We start from the raw sequence: 16,892 nt of genomic DNA, 5'->3' as shown, positions 1-16,892 counted from the left end.
TTGTGGTGCGAGGAGCTTTTTTGTTACTAAGTTCAACATTATCATCTTGCCCTTTGCTCTACAATAAGTTTTCAACTAAACACGATTGCTTAACCAGTGGGTGTTGCTTATTTCAATCACTGTTATGTTAGCGCAGAATCAAGACTGAAGAATAATAACTTGGGTTGTAATATGAAGAACACTATTTATACTGTTTATGAACGATTTAGCTCAAGCTCGTGTTCTTCTTTTCCTAAAATACCAGTGAATAGCATTCTTGATTCAACCGGACAATAACACAATCAAGCAATTGTGGGATGAACCAGATCATTGAAAACGAATAAGACTTTTTTTTTTTCCCTCCCACAAATCCTTGAATAGCACCAGCATTTAAACATCAGTCTGCTCATAAGCTAATGTTTTCTGACACAGCGTACTGTAAGGCCACTCATTCCCAATCACAACTCCGTCAGGGAGCTCTTCCAGCGCCTTGTTGGAAGTTTAAAAGCAATCCAGTTGTAATCTGCAGCCGTCAAAGAAATGTAGACAGATTTCTAAAGGCGTTCTTTCGGCACGGTTGCTTAGCTACTCCCACGGACTGCAGGCTGAGATTTTCATGGTCTTCATGGTTGTGTGAATGGCCAGTAGCTTTCAGTCCAGACCTCATCTAGGGTAGCTGCAGTCAAGTAATTACTTCTAATCAATCCACAGCTTCTTTGCTTCAGTGATGGGTTAATGATGACTTTTCCGAAATGTTTCTTCTGCTCAAATAGAAGCACTGGTGCAAGAAACTGGAATTTCTCCAAAACCTCCATGAAATCTGTAAATCTCCTTGCTGTTTTTCCTTTTATTTGATTCTGTGATAACTGCAAAGCAAATAATAGAGCATAATTGAATCACAGACCTGGTGGTAGTCTTATGGAAATATCTCAGCATGACAGCACCGTAACATTGGATTTCTGCTGCTACCCACTTTACATAAACCAGTGAACTTAGAAACCCTTTGCCCCGTGATGCATCACATCATTCGGAGAGGCGAGGATAAGAGTAATCCATATTGTTGTATCTAGGCCAAGTAATCAACACTGCATAACTGGAAATGCTCACAGTTGCCAAGATGTAAGTGTATCAGCTGGTACTGTATTTCCTTAAGTTTATGCTTCAGTCTCTCCATGCAGTTTTTTTTTGGGTGCTCTCCAAAGACATACATGTTTATCAGCGATGGAATTTACCATGAATTAATAATAGCTTAAATAATACATGTCATATTTCCGGTGGATGTTTTAGATGAAACAGCGCTGCATGTAGTGCCCTATAATGGTATGGTGAGTAGTGCAGCATGTGTTCTCCTTTGTAGCTAAGTGCAGTTAATGTTTGCTAGTAAATTAATATTATGGTCTGTATTTTGAGCATATCTTAAACTGTTTTGAGTGTGTTCGCTGTGGTAGTATGTGAAGTAGTGTATTATGTTATGTATGCACCATAAACTATACATTTCATGATATATGCCCAACAACTGCCTCACACCAAATAGCACACAGACAAAGTTAGCCACTAGTTGGTGATCATAGTGCAGCATTAAGCCACTAAAGAGGCAGATATTTCCCTCGTGAGTTGGTGGAGACCCAAAGCAGAGAGTGAATATTGGACTTACATTTATCAGCTGGACAGAATCGGGACATCAAATGGTGTTGGTGTCCGTATATCTGCTGGATGTGTAAATAGGGAACTGTTTGATAACAAGTTTGCTGAATTAACTTTTAAGGTGATAATATGTCAACGTTGTGTTCACCGCTTGTTTCTCCTGGTCAAAACAAAAACAGTTATTGCAGGTTTAATACAAAAAGTACAGGTATGATCTCCTAGATTCACAAGTCCATTGGTGAGTTGAACTCTTGGTAGTAGTAGACATGGGCTCATGACCTTTAAGATTGTACATTATGTTCATCCCACTCGTGACAGATGCAAATTGTCTCTAGTTACTTTGATCTATATGCTTTGTGTCTTGGTCTGCATATAAATACTGGTGTTTAAATCCGCCAGCGACGCGCACAACATACAGTACTTATTGAACCAAATCCTCTAAGGTCTCGGACACTTACAATACTTCCGTTATCTTTACCTGCTAGCCCGTCATCTTATCCTAATTAAATAGAAAAAAAGCCAAACCCCCTCTCAGGTGTCAAAACTAAAAAATCTAATTTACCGTAACCAGAAAATCTTGAAATTGACCCACACTTAACCCCACATTGTAATTTTTACATTACATTTTTTATATGGATTGAACAAATGAGATGCAATGTAATCAGTGAGCTTTAGAGGTTCTGGTAGGTGCCAGTTTCCAGTCTTCATGCTAAGCTAAGCAAGGGTATAAGCGTATTTCCAAAAATGCCAAACTACTCCTTTAAGACCTTGTGATTGAGCTGAATTGTATTGTAATATTTTTCCTTTTTATTGTAATTCCCATAATAGTTTATTGGATGGGTTGTTGGGGTGTCAGAGGGCAGAAATATTCTGTGAACTAAACTGAGTTCTTTTTTCTGTCCGCTGGGATACTTTTTTGTTTATAACTTTCAAACTTTGAACTCAAAATTGAACTTCTATTTCTTCATGATTGTACACTTCTGGAAACCAACGTGAGTTGGTTGAATCTGGGCCAGAGAATCCTCTGCGAGATGACATCAGTTGACTTTGCAGCTCAAACAAACACACAAACATGTCCAGGGGCATCCGCCCTTCATCCTCAATGTTTCTTGGTGGATGGAAGTAATTCAATTATGTCCCAGCACGTTTGTTTGTTTATCCATATCGCGGTGTCGCCTGATTGAACTCTCAAGAGATATCACACAGGATCAGCAGATGTTGCGTAGACCTCTGTGACCCTGTAAGTTCCACAGTCATGATCTGTGTGTGTGTGCAGTGGCTTGCTGAGGCGTAGCAACACTGGCAGCTTCTTTTTCCCCTGCTTAGCCCGTGAGTAATGCTCAGACCAGATCGCGGGGGCCGGGCCATGAGGGTTCATTAACTCAGCTGAAGCCTGATGAGCTGGAAAACTCCTAACCTTCAATGTTTTAGCCCAGTAAAAGCTCCACAGAGGACTTTAATTTTGCCCAGCATGGCAAGTGACCTGAGTCTATGTTAATTTGACCACTGATCAACAGATAATAGCAAAACAAGCCAAACATAAAGGTGCGCTGTTCATCCATCCATATGATTTGGATATTATGCAAAGCTCCATCAGGTTACATGACAGGAAGCGAATATAGCACACGTACTTTTAATCTGGAGTTAACTTTTGCATTTCAATTGGTCTACACTTAATTCTTTCAGACAGTAATGTGCATCTCAGGACCACTGTATGTTGTCTTGACTTGACAATGATGTGGCGTGGGAGAGCTGCACATACTGACCGCAAGCTGACAATGTTTACTGCCCAGAGGCTCCACTTCCAGATCACTGCAGACAACTGTTTCACCTGACCTTGGCCGTTATGACCAGCAGGACGAGACGTGACCTGCCAGGTACGGTTCACAGTGACGTTTTAGGTCAACGATGGGGAGTTTCAGGAGAGTCTGTTTGGTGCCTGCTGAGCCTGAAAGTAATAGCACACGCATAAATCAGTGTGACATGTGGCTGTGATTTCTCAAAGATAAAAGGTTCACGTACCTGACCCTCTGCGTCCAGATCTAAGACACAGTTTCACAGGAATGGCTTGTGGTTCATAAGCTTCATGGGGTTAAGAGGTGGCATGTAAAACTACAGCTGAGTGCGACAAGTAGTACACATGTTTTAAAAGCAGCAACTTGGAAAATTAAACTGTAAAAGTTGATTTTGTTTACAGGAATAGACTTTTTGGTTAATACACTTATTCACTTTCTTGTCAAGAGTTTGATGAAAAGATCAATACTGCTCTCATGTCTGTCTATTAAGTATGAAGCTATAGCAAGGAGGCGGTTAGCTTAACTTAGCATAAGACTGAACGCAGGGAGGAACAGCTAGCCTGGCTTTGTCCAAAGTTCAAAAATATACCATCCAGCACCTCTTGGTTCGGTTGCAGCAACCTAATGTTGATGAAAAGACTCCAGAAAGTGACTTCCTGGAATCTTGTCATCACCATTATGCCACATTCAGAAAAATACCATTTAGATCACGATGACAAGCAGCCAAGTCGGAAACACAGTTGTTGTAATTCTCAGTTGGCCAGGAAAAGCCTGCTTTGCTACGATATCTAAACGTGTCAACAAACCTGTGGCAAAATGGCTGCACAGCCACAGTCACGGGCATTTGGATCAAAGTAAATCCAATATTTACATTAGTACAATTGATTCATCTTATTGAAAATACGCTTTACATTGCTTCTTTGTATCTGGTTTTTACTTGTTAATGAACCAAGTAGCTAAAACCTGTCTTGGAATAATGCGTGAACACTCCCAAGTCAGAGAGGTTTTCCTGTTCTTCCCATTCTGTGGACATTGCGTGAATGCAATATTAGGTTGCGACAACGTAATTGTAGGTATATTTTGGACAGAGCCTGGCTAGCTGTTTCCCCTTGCTTTCAGTCTTAAATTAAAATAGCTCTTTGCTCTGGCTTCATACTTAAAGAAGAGGCGTGGTATTGATTTTGTCTAACTCTCGGTCTGAAAGCAAAGCCTGTTTTCCAAAATGTTGAACTATTCCTGAAAAAAAGGCTCTTAAGACTGGAGTCTTTCCAATCAGAATCAGTTAATTGTCCCAAAAAACAGTACGTGATGTAGCTGGATAATCACTTCTAACAATATCAACTGACACGTCTTTATGGAGGGCCTTCCTCAAGTACCTGGTCTGGTGGCCTTGTCTTTAGGAGGGTCCCTGTCTCAAAATCTAGTTTTAGGACCGTCTGTATTTCTGTATTTTGCTTACAAATTCAATATTTGAATATGAATTAGATCAAATGACCATACAGCAAATGTGGTACTCCAGCATATGAACACAATGCACAAAGAGCAATGTTTACATAGTTCCTGAGGCTGAAACCGAGCTACAGTTAAGTATGTAAAGTTGGAAAGTAACAGCAGGCTTTAGAGACATGGCGGTACAAGATTGTGTAAATACCACTTGGGTAATAATAGATAGCATGGTATTAAATCATAACAGCAGAAGGGGGAGATACAAGCAGTTCAAACAAGACTTTCGCCCCAAATTCCTTCCCCATGCCCCACATTTAAGCATGCAAAGCGGTTTTCCCCATGGGCCTAAACCTCAAGTGATCCTCATGAGTTCAGTTGTGGTGCAAATATCACACAGGGCTGAGAGCTGCATGAGCTCATGAGTACATGTGCTTAAACCAACCTTGCAGAACGTTTTGTCCGGGGGAGAGATAATCCAGCCACTAAGTGGCAGTGTTGTTCCAGCGATGATACAACAGCAGCAGTACATGGAGAGCGGGAACCAGAGCGAGCAGATTCGTGTTTTACATGTGTGATTACAGCATGTTTAACATGTATTAACTCACCAGCCAACCTTTGCTTATTAGCTAACAACCTGACAGAGAATACAACGTGATTAATATAGATCACTCCAGCTTACTGTACACTTGTAAATGTCAGCATGCCTTTGCTCTCTTTCTTCCCTCTCTTGCCATCCTGATTCTGTCTCATCTTTCTCACATCACCTCTGACTGTAAAGCAGACAAGCCCTCCTGGCAGATGTCATTACCAATCCAAACTGTTTCTCCGTGACATCCTGTGTCACCCTGGACACACAGACTGCTCCCACTTGGCCCATCCACGCAGCAGGAGGCACCGATCAGATATCATATAATTCATCATAAATTCTGATGTTTCTGACTCATCTGAGTTGCACTTTAGCCTTGAGCTCCAGTGAGACTGGCACTGAAAAGTAGCCAGAAAATGATTGCTTTGATATGTGGTACTAACAGGAGGAGGATGAAAGCCAAATCGGAGCTGATGAATTAAGAGTGGCAAGTAACATATTTATTCTTAACTGCTGCCTTTGAGCAAGGCAGTGTATTTTGGGCTTTATCAGGATCCTGTCGTGCTCATTTGATATTACATAACGTCAATAAACTCCACAGGAAACTTGTTTTTAAGACTTTCATTTCTACAAAACAAGCGTCTTCTCTCTCACTACTCATCTTACAACAGAAGCTTGAAACTTCTACACATAAACTCTGAGATTGACTGGGTATTACATCATGGGAGTTTCACTCAAGGTGAGTAATATTAGCGGGGTTTCCTGGAAACATACGACCTCTGTCACTATGACTGGAAGGATGAAGGTATTAGACTGTTGAGGGTTTGCTCATAAACCCTCTGATGCTCTGGTGCTGCAACAACAGTGATTTCCCTTTTGGTATAACGAATGGCTTTACACGTTTCCCCCACGGGTGCTGAGGTGTCACTGGCAAGTATGTGAAATTTAAACATATACAGTCACTCCTGGAAAAGCCTGCTATGCAAATGCCAACGCTTTCTTTAAGCATCAGCGGCATTTTACCTTAATTTGATGTCAGAGTAAAACTTCAGTTGAAGGGCAACATGAGCTATAATTTACAATGCTTATGTTGCTTTTGTCTCTGGTTTGCCTGAGGTGAAACAGCCATTCAGGAATTCCTACAAACAATGCTCCACCTCTACTTAGTAGAAGTTCACAGATTTGTCATGCAATGCCTGTAGGAATACAGTGCATTTTCTGCTCTGCCGCAAAATCGCTTTCTGCTCCACTGACATTCTCTTGCCAGTTTGTTGGGGCAGTGCACAGCCTCATGTGATTTATTGAGCTTGATTGCAAGACGAGCAGCAATTCACTGCTTCCCCACCATCATTAACAGCCTATAATCCTGAAAAGGGCCTGCCTAATTTTTATTGTTCATTTCCTTCATTTCTTGCTGAATAAATGGGTTTTCTGCACAACTCAGATTCAGAGTCTCATCATATGCCACCTTATGCTCTGTTTAGTTGACAAACTTTTGTGTGCATTTGCGGAACATTAAACCCGTAAAGTGCATGTGAGGATGTTGTCACTGGAACGCCTCCATCACATCATCGCCCACAGTGTCACTTCTAACAGAAGGGAAGGCAGCAAACACTTCCTTTTCAAGTGATTTCTTTGGAAATGAAAGGCAATGTGAGAGAGAAACCCAGAAAATGAGGAGGAATTACAACAAGGTAGCCACGCAAGGCACCGGGAGATGATGAAACAGAAGCCCACTTTAGAACAGAGAGCCCTACAAATCTTACAAGTCCCCAGTTTATCAAAGCCAATCCAGGAGGCGAAGCCCCCTCTTCCCCCTCCTCAGTCATTTCATGCCCTCACGCAGCTTCTCATCTCTGCAGAGAGGTGAAGTTTGAAACCAGATAAATAGTTCACCCCATTTACCGGCAAGTCGAACACCTTCATTTCCCCCGAATATTTGTTCAGTGTAGCTGGGTAACGTTTCATCCAGAATTTGTGCCTTTGCTTGTTTGTAAAAAGGGGTGTGCAATGGCTACTAAAAATAGCTCCATTGACCCACTTTTTCAATAGGACTCACTGGCATTGTTAAAAGGGATAGATCACATCACACAAGACCTTTAATAGAAACATCCAGTCATCATCTTTTCAGTATAATCTTGAGGTTACGATGACATCACCCACGACATGCTTTTCCTTTATTTAAACGCTCAGCAAGGCCAGTCTCTGGTTTCAGTCAGTTTGCTATGAAGGCCATGCATCACTGTGGTTTCTCCACTGCCAATGATCTGTTTGAACATGGATAGGACTGCCTTGGAAAGTACTCCTTACTGAAAGCTGCTACCATCAGGATGTGGTAAGACATCTTTATTGTCTGACTTTTACCTTTTATCAGCATATTAGTGAGCCTCAGCCTCCAGACAGGTGAACTACAGTACTTCTGCAGTTACCTGGGGATACGTGGAAAGGTTGTGGAGTGGCTCAACTAGTTTGAAAGAAGAGAAACTCTATATATAATCACATATTTGTGTTAGGGAGAAAAATAATAATCCAAGTAGAACCATCCAAATGTGTGCTGATCTTAGCTACCAGCTACAATAGGCCACTGCACAGTACACACCACAGAGTTCACATGCGTTAGTTAGCTAGCTAGTTAGCAAGCAAGCTGGCAGAGAAATATAGTCAGAAATATAGTTAGCTAAATAGTTAGCTAAAAGATGAATGGTTTAAAGTAACAGCTTCTGTCACTCCAAGTGTTTGTAGCAGGAATGCACAATTAACCAAGCTAATTCAATCGTATGAGAAGAATGATATAACAATATTCACTTTTTGTGGTGTTACTTAACATCCACTTTGTTGTGAAATCAACTGAAATGAACACATTTGGATCGTGACGGGTGGTGCTGATGAAGAGGTACTTGAGCTTGTCTGGGGGTGCATCAGACAAAAAAAGGTTGGGAACCACTGACCTCCAAGGACCCGTAGGGGCATGTGTTAGCAGTTTGGTTGACTAGCTTTGTGGCTGGGGAAAGGTCGAAAGCAGCGGAGGGCAGTGAACAGCATGTATTCAGGATACTCTGCTGACTTTTCTCTTTACTGAGAAGACTTTGAACTCCTTTGGAGTGATAAATGGAGTGATAAATCAAAAGAAAATCTTCTTGGAAAATCTTCCAAAAAAATCCAGGCACCAGGACAACAAAACAAAGGATAACAAACCCTACATTTGCACATTATTATATTCACAGAGCCCATGCAGTACATGCTGCAGTACATATATGCTGTTTTTAAAGATTTGCTAAATCCACATTACTATGTACCCATGAATGGTTCTGCAATAATAAAGACGTTCTGAACTAAACAGTTTCTCCAAAGTGAGCTGCAAGTCGTCTAATGGAAGCGATGATAAGTATAAAATCCTGGACAACTCCCCTGACACCTTCTTGTAGATCTGAATCTAGACAGTGCGCTCTGAAGTGCTGCACTTTCATGGGAGAAAAAAAGAGGCCTGCTCCTATGGCAACAGAAAATCAGTTAAATGAAGACAAACAGGAGGCCTCTGAACCTCCACCTACGCGCGCACTAAAAAACACAAATCCATGAAATTCCTTTCACAAATCCATCAATGTGGTAACTTTGTAGACTTGCTGAATGCTAATGGCTCGTAGCATGCTCTGCTTAAATAGGTCACGACTGGGAATAATTGTATTAACTGCTGTAAATAGAAATAAACAGGGAAAAGTGAAGAACAGTAATGGCTTGTCGGGATCTATTCAGAGGCTTTCTCAGAAAATGGCGGAGAAGTCTTGAGGGAAGCACTCAGTGTCTCAATTCGGCTTTTTGTAAAAACTGCCATCTGCTTAAGAAAGCCAATTATCAACAGAGAGACGGGAAAGCTAAAAAAAAAAAAAAGACTAGAAGTTTAAACCTGATAACATTCTTCAGAAAATGAGCTTCAATGATGTTCGGTCATATCTGAATAACACAGTTAAAATTACTTTGGAGCTCTTATTCTCCTTTACCTTGCATCTCTGACATATTATACAGAATGCATTAAACAGTGATTAAGTGGTCTGTAATTCAGGGTGGGATATCAGGAGAATATGAACTAAAAGACTTAGTTATTTAGTGTGATCAGTCCAGTCCAGTACCTCTCTGTTTTTCTGGATCTTCCCTACAATGTTTGAATGTCATGATGCCAATGCCAATGAACAAGCTGTTCCCTGAGCTGCCCGAAAATATGTGCAGTGGAGGCTTTTGCAGCAAAAACAGCAGGACGTTGATCAATTCTTTTATCACTCTTCAGCTGGTGAGGTGTACACACATAAAACACGTTGGCAGACACGCTCTTGAGTAATATCATCACGTCCACAGTCGCTCTGCGTGTTCGTCCACAGTGTCAGATGAATTCCTAGCAGCAGTTGACTCCTGGTTTCGTCTAAAACAAATCTCTTTCTATCTTGGGAGCTACATTTACTCGACAGCACACTCATAATGTTTGCTGGTCAAGCTGCTACACTCTCTCTGGCTGGCGAGAGCAAGGTATTCTTTAAATGTTTGAACAGATGGCTCCCAAGATGGCTCCCAAGAAGTCTGGAGGTAAAAATAAAAACATGTGCGTGAGGCTTGAGAGCTCAGAATGCCATCTATTCTTCATCCCTTATCTCCTCTGGGATCCCGGCCTGGGGGCTGATGGTTTTGGAAGCGCATGCACACTTGGCCAAAAACAACAGTCAAATGGTAATATATAATTTTGAGGTTGCCCCTAGTATGAAAGCATTCCGCTGTGAGCAGTATTGTAGATGCAAATCATGACTTTAAAAATCTAAACTGCATTCTGAATGTCTCCAAGAAACACCATCACAATTCCCATAATGTAAACTGATAATATCGTTCTTTATAATATTCTCTGCTGAAAGCGAGATTGCAGAAGAAGCATTCACAGACATACAGCTGTGTTTTAACCTTTTAATGGTGCCATCCTTTTTCCATTTCTTTACATCTTTGGGCACTAAGAACAAAAACTGGCAGACAGCCATTGCCATCCCTAGAGCCACACCTCCAACAAAGCTCACTATTGGTTCTGGTAATAAAGATCAAAAAGTCACATATGCAGTGCAGTCTGTGTAGTACTAGATCAGACTTCTGTGTGGTGGTGAAACAGCACAACAGCTTTGTTGGGCAATGGATCCTCCTCTTGTGGTATTTCTACAAACCACTGCTGATGGTTTTCTTGTGATTGAATACAAAAGTATTTCCCATACACTTTTGTATGGACGGGTGGAAGTTGCACAGCCCCCCCAGTGATCCGAGTGAAGTGGTCATTGTCCACAACTGTTATTGTAATATCCATGACTCCACCGCTTTGATCCAGACTAAAATATCTCAACATTTTTTGAGTGGATTTCCATGAACCAACCAAGCGCAACACTGTCAATGACTGAAAATGTGCGCCTTTATCTACCATATGACATCACACACACACCCCCCCCCCCCATGACAGGTGGCTCTTCACTTCGCATTCGAGTGTTGATGTTCAATTAGAGTTGGACAATGCATCTCGTGAACTAGTTCTGTTCGAAAATAACCCGATCCTAAGCATGTTGACATTAGCATTTAGCTCAAAGCCCTGCGGGGCCTCAGTACAAACCTCACAGAGCCGGCCATTTGTTCAGTAAGCCCTCTGAAAACTTCACAATAAACAGGCCACATGCCATTTGTTAATGTGTCTAATACTGGCCAGAAAACTACAAATCCTTACATTATATTTAAAAGCTTAGACTTGTAGGTCTGCTAGTTCCTCGCAGGTCTGAGTGCCTCCACAGTGCCTCCTCTACATCATCACCACAGGCCTGTGGAGATATTACTAACTGTGCTCAAGGAGCCAACGTCTCTCTTCCTCATATCCTAAATCATCAGGCTGCCCAAACGCCGCCCTGGAGAAAAGCATTTGACAGAAACAAAACATAGATCTCTCCAGTTTTTCAATGTATGCCTGAGGAACATGTGAGATGAAGACACAGTGTGAAGGGTGACATGTATAAAACATGAGCTGAATTGGGAGAGCGAGGTGAGCGCTGCCTCGGAGAAAAAAAGTCTAAATATAAAGTGTATGTCTGATTTATGACCCCTTAACCTTTTAACCTGAAGATTTTACGCTGCAACAGTATATTTCCAATAATTTTATATAGATGCCAGTTGGCTTGCACTCTGTTCATCCTGATTTTTTCTTTGTCCTTACGATACTGAACATAACATACAGTAAGAGTTCAGCAAGCACCCTCCATTCACACAGCAGAGCCACTGAATATACAGCAAGTGCATCTCGCCATCACAGATAGACAAGTCCTTGTTCTACGGATACAATGGGAAAGTTTTTCCAAAGAGGTAGATGCAAATGTGGACCAACACAGGAATAACATATGTGAAATCTGTGTCAGGATGAATTTTCCCATTAACTGTTTCTGAGAACAGGAACAGAACATTATCCGCATTGTTGGAATCCCACGTCAAGTCTTTGCCACTCAAAGGATATGAGATAAGAGAGCTGACAGCTACACAGGAAATCACATTACTATTTCAGCTGGCATTGCTGCTTCCGTGCTGCTCTGCAACCATTTTGAGTCATCCCTTACTCCTGCTCTTAATTGTTAATGATTTCTTCAAATGCGAGGCGGTATTGCTCACACTTTCCCCTCGGAAGGTGCCACTTCCAAGATGTAAATCCGAGGTTAATCCACAAATTAGGTTTCCGCGGGCAGTGTGCGTGGATATTATGAGAATGGGAGAGCATGCCAGGAGCATGAGAGTGTGCTGTCTACCATGCAAACCTGAACCACGGACTAGATCCTCAAAATGACTTTGATCATGTAGTTCTGAATCATTTACCAGTGAGATGGAGAGCATGCGAAACACACGTGGCCAGTGAGCAATAAGGAGGCTAATGCTAAAAACACGGAAAGCATGGATATCCTCAAAAGGGCTTATTAAAATTTAAGAGGAGGTAGACGAGGGGAGGGCTTCCAAATCAGACACACAGATCTGAAGAAATGATTCTATATAACCTGCTGAATGTGTGACTACAGTCCTCAAAATGCCAGCGAACAAGTGCTACATGTAGGTTAAATGTCTAAAAACCTTTTCAGACAGGTTGAGCTACATTTTAACAGACACCTAGAACAGCATATCGCCATAATCGAAAATCCTTTTAGATTTGATGTACTCTCAGGTTTCCTGGCTCCTAAAAAGAGAATTCCATCTTTACAATTTCCGATATTTTAGATATTTAAAAAAAAAAAAGTGTATTTGATTAAGAAGAATTAGATGGCTAGATTTTTTTAATCAATAATAATATAGCAAATTAAGTCTGAAAACGAATTCTGGTTTGTGACACAGCACTTTTCACAACCATCCTGTGGAGGTCAGATTGTTCTATACATAATAATCTTCAAACCTGCGTTAATTTGATTTTTGTGTACAGATATTTGATCCACTGCTAATGTGAAAATATTGATTAGTGCAGCTTTAAGGGAATACTTAAAAATAAGTTTTCGGAAATTTGCTAGTTTCTTGTTGTACTAGCAGTTAGATAAGAGGACATGATTAGCTTAGCTTGGCAAAAATACTGAAATCAGGATAAAACCGCTAGCCACTAGCATCTATCAAAGGCCTTTCAAAAACTCCATAGCTTTAAATTGAAATGTTGTATTTTGTTTATTTAGTATGTTGGCATGACGCTGAGGTTGTAGAAGCATTAGCTTACACATTTACGCTATTTACAACACCTGCACCCAGTAACTTCATACAGTACAGACAAAGTGCTGTGCTAATAACAGGTTTGCAGGCTTTGATTCTCGGATGAAATAGATGACATAGCTTTCTGCCTAACACAAATATAAAGAAGAGCATTGTCGAGCTATTTGGAGGCATTGAAGGAACAAACGTATCCAATAGCTGGTAAGGTGTATTTCCCAAAATGTCAATAATTACCTTGCCCAAGAAACAGCAATACAATTGTTACAGCATATGAACAGACGCAGTGCATTGTGCATTCCTTCAAAAAAGATCACTCATGCCACAAAGTCTGACATGAAGAGGAAAGTCAACAGATTTATGTAACAAGCTGTTACAAAGCGGTAAGCTACTGATTTTAGCCTCAGATGTCAGTTTATTAAGCTCTTCCTATGGGCTATAAATGGCTTTACTAACATGTGAAAGATGTCTCATAATTCAATTCTAATAACAGTTGGACACCTATCAGCTGGCGACGACACCTTCACTGTAATTACCTTGAATAAGGACAGTCAAAGAATGTCAGGTTGCTAGGAGACTGTTGCAGAAAGAGACCAAGGAAGGCATTAATGCTGACCTTTAGCAGAGGACATGGTAAGAAAATGAAAATGATGTATCACATTGTTCACGCCGTGCATCAGGGATTTTAAAAAAGTAAAAAAAACACTCACCATTCACAAATGATTGAGAATCAGTGAAGCTGATTCATAAAGGCTTTAAACCAACGTGAGTATTGTCGGTTACTGTTTGGTACTAACTTCAGATGCTTGAATCACTGTTTCCATGACTCACGGTATAAACAACGCTTCACACTGTGGGTCTATCATATAGTCAAGTGTTGATACCAGCGATTGTCTTTCAGTTACTGATGATGAAAGCTTGATTCAAGTTCCCTAAATTCTGGTATGAATTTTAAAATGCACTCCAGGCACACTGACCGCTGCTGCAGACCACAGGAACAGCATCGTATTTGAAATAGCAGGAGAGTTTCCATCAACATCCATCAGTCTCGTGTGTGTGTGTGTGTGTGTGTGTGTGTGTGTGTGGGCCCTTTAGCTGAACTGTGTGCAGATGTGCTTCAAAACACAAATCACTCATGTGCAGAGTCCCACAGTGTGAAAGTCTGGACATATACTGTACAAGAGTATGTATTCAAATCAGGCCATTTATCTGTGTCGGTGACATGATGTGAGAGGCACATGCTTCTGTGAGAGCGAGTGCCACAGGGTTGCCTGGTGGAAGCGCTGTGTTCATGTGAGAAGAAGGGAGTAAACTTTGCTTCACACTCTCAGATGGATTTCTCGATGGAGTGATAAAGAACCAGACAAGTAGGATTTAGTCAGTGGCGTTGCAACTGTGAGGGTGTTAGTTTGCTACTTTGCTGACAAGTGGTCTAAATATTTCACATGGCCTACATTCAGGTGATTGATGTTGGGCAAACACATTTGCAGCCACTTTGCTAGCATTAATTCCAACACCTAATCTTCCACGTCACAGTATTCTGCCGATTCCAGGAATCTGATTATATCCTGAAACATCTGACATTGTTAGAATAGCAGCTCCTCGTCTGGAGTACACACAGAAACTAAAATACTGGACAAAATTACCTCATCAAATACAATGAGCAGAAGTAACTTTTGTAAGTACTGTATGGGCGTGTGGTAAAGTCAACCCCTCCTGACTCCTTGTATATCAGAGGAGTCACTCCCTGCGGGCCAACCATTGACTGTGTAAAAGAAGTGGACGTCACCGTGGACCATCATTTTGAAGTCTTGAGTTTGGAATTTTGGCCATCGCCATCTTGTTTTTTGGGGAGCCAGAAGTGACCATATTTGGGAGAGAGGGGTCACCGTGGTAGCAACTTGTCAATAACAAGGTAGCCACGCCCTGAAGCCTGCTTTATCGTCTGTTTTACTGTAAATAGTAAATTGTATTGTATTGAAGAAGACTTGAAACTCATTTATTCTTTTGGTAGGCTAGCTGTTTCCCTCTGCTTCCAGTCTTTATGCTAAGATAAGCTAATTGGCAGCTGGCTATAGCTCGTAACGCACATACATGAGTGGTATCGATCTTCTCATCTAACTCTGCAAAAAAACAAATAAGCAAATTTCCCAAAATGCTATTCAGTGAGTCAACAGTTATTACAGATGAACTCACAGTAACTTACATAATTACAAACGATTGACTATAAAATAATGATTAACGAACGACAAATTAAGGATCAATAATTAAGGTATTAATTAAGGTGTTCATTATGTTGCATGCGTTTTTCCTAAGCACTGAGCTAAGTACGAAGTCAACTTACAACCTCATTGTCACATGAGTTTATAATGGGTCATGTATTAATTCATGTATCAAACCATGCATAGTCATAGTCATGCATTTATTAAACACGGATTGCACGCATGTTCATAATAAACAATTCATGGAGTGCTTAATGAAGCTGCCAAACTGTGAGCAATTCACAAGTGACAATGTCACGGAGCAACCACAACATGATGTTTTCAGTTTCTGAGCGAACAATGACTTTGTCAAAGACCCAAGAGCACAAACGCCCGTCCTCTGAATTGTGGTGCATTCACAGCACAACTTCTACACTCGGCCTTGGAGACATAATCAATAATGTTGATTAGACCATAAAACACAGAGGAAGAAGGAAAGAGAGAAAACAGTCCCACACCGTAAAAAGCTCAAAGACACAAAGACACAAAGACACTGTTCATATCAGAATAATTAATTTGCTTAATTTTCTGTTTGCTTAAAAAGAAAGAAAAAAATGAGATATCTATACGGCAGCACTAAACAACAAGCATGTTGTATCCGTCATTGTTGTTACTGCTATTTTATTGCACTCAACCATCACTGGAAATGCTGAATCATTTTTCAGCAGCTCTTCCACTCAACAAACAAAGGAAACGTGTAAAACATGAATCACAAATTTCAGAGAGGAGCTGCGTTCTGTGGCAGTAGCACTGTGTTGATACCTCGTCACTTAATCCACTCTGTGAAGTGAACGGACTCGGTCATGATAGTACACACAACCTGTGACATTCAGCTGTTTATACACAAATGTTAGAGTGGTAATCCACAAAATCCCCCCCAAATCCCCTTAATCACAGCTGGTTGATCCTGAACAAAACACTGTTAGTCTAAATCACTCACTCAGGGGCGTTTCCTAAACGGGAGAGAGAGCCTGAGAGAGGATGTGTCATCTGCAAATGTCATGAGTCGAGTCAGCAACGCACACCTCCTGATGTATATAGACAAACGCTAAATGCTAACCTCAGCATGCTAACATTCTAATGTTTAGTAGGTGTAATGTTTACCATGTTCACCATCTCAGTTTAGCGTGTTAGCATGCTAACATTAGCACTAAACACAAAGTACAGGCTGATGGGAGCCTCATTAGATTTGCAGGTGTTTGGTCATAAACTAAAGTACGACGCAGCTGTTACAATTCATCATGTGGGGGGAACATGAATATGTGTATCAAATTTAACAGCAGCTATTTCACTTAAAACTACACATTTTCAACATCGTGGTGGCACTAGAGGAAAAGTCAGGAAATCACCGAAGTCATTATGATACATCCTTTGGGCACCACGAATGTCTGTACCAAATTTCATGCCAATCCATCTAATATTTGTCATTTCCATCTGGACCAAGGTGGTGAA

The sequence above is a fragment of the Enoplosus armatus genome, chromosome 7 (genome assembly GCF_043641665.1).
Source record: "Enoplosus armatus isolate fEnoArm2 chromosome 7, fEnoArm2.hap1, whole genome shotgun sequence".
Lineage (NCBI taxonomy): Eukaryota > Metazoa > Chordata > Actinopteri > Centrarchiformes > Enoplosidae > Enoplosus > Enoplosus armatus.
The sequence above is the reverse complement of the archived record's forward strand: the minus strand, read 5'-3'. Positions refer to the sequence as shown.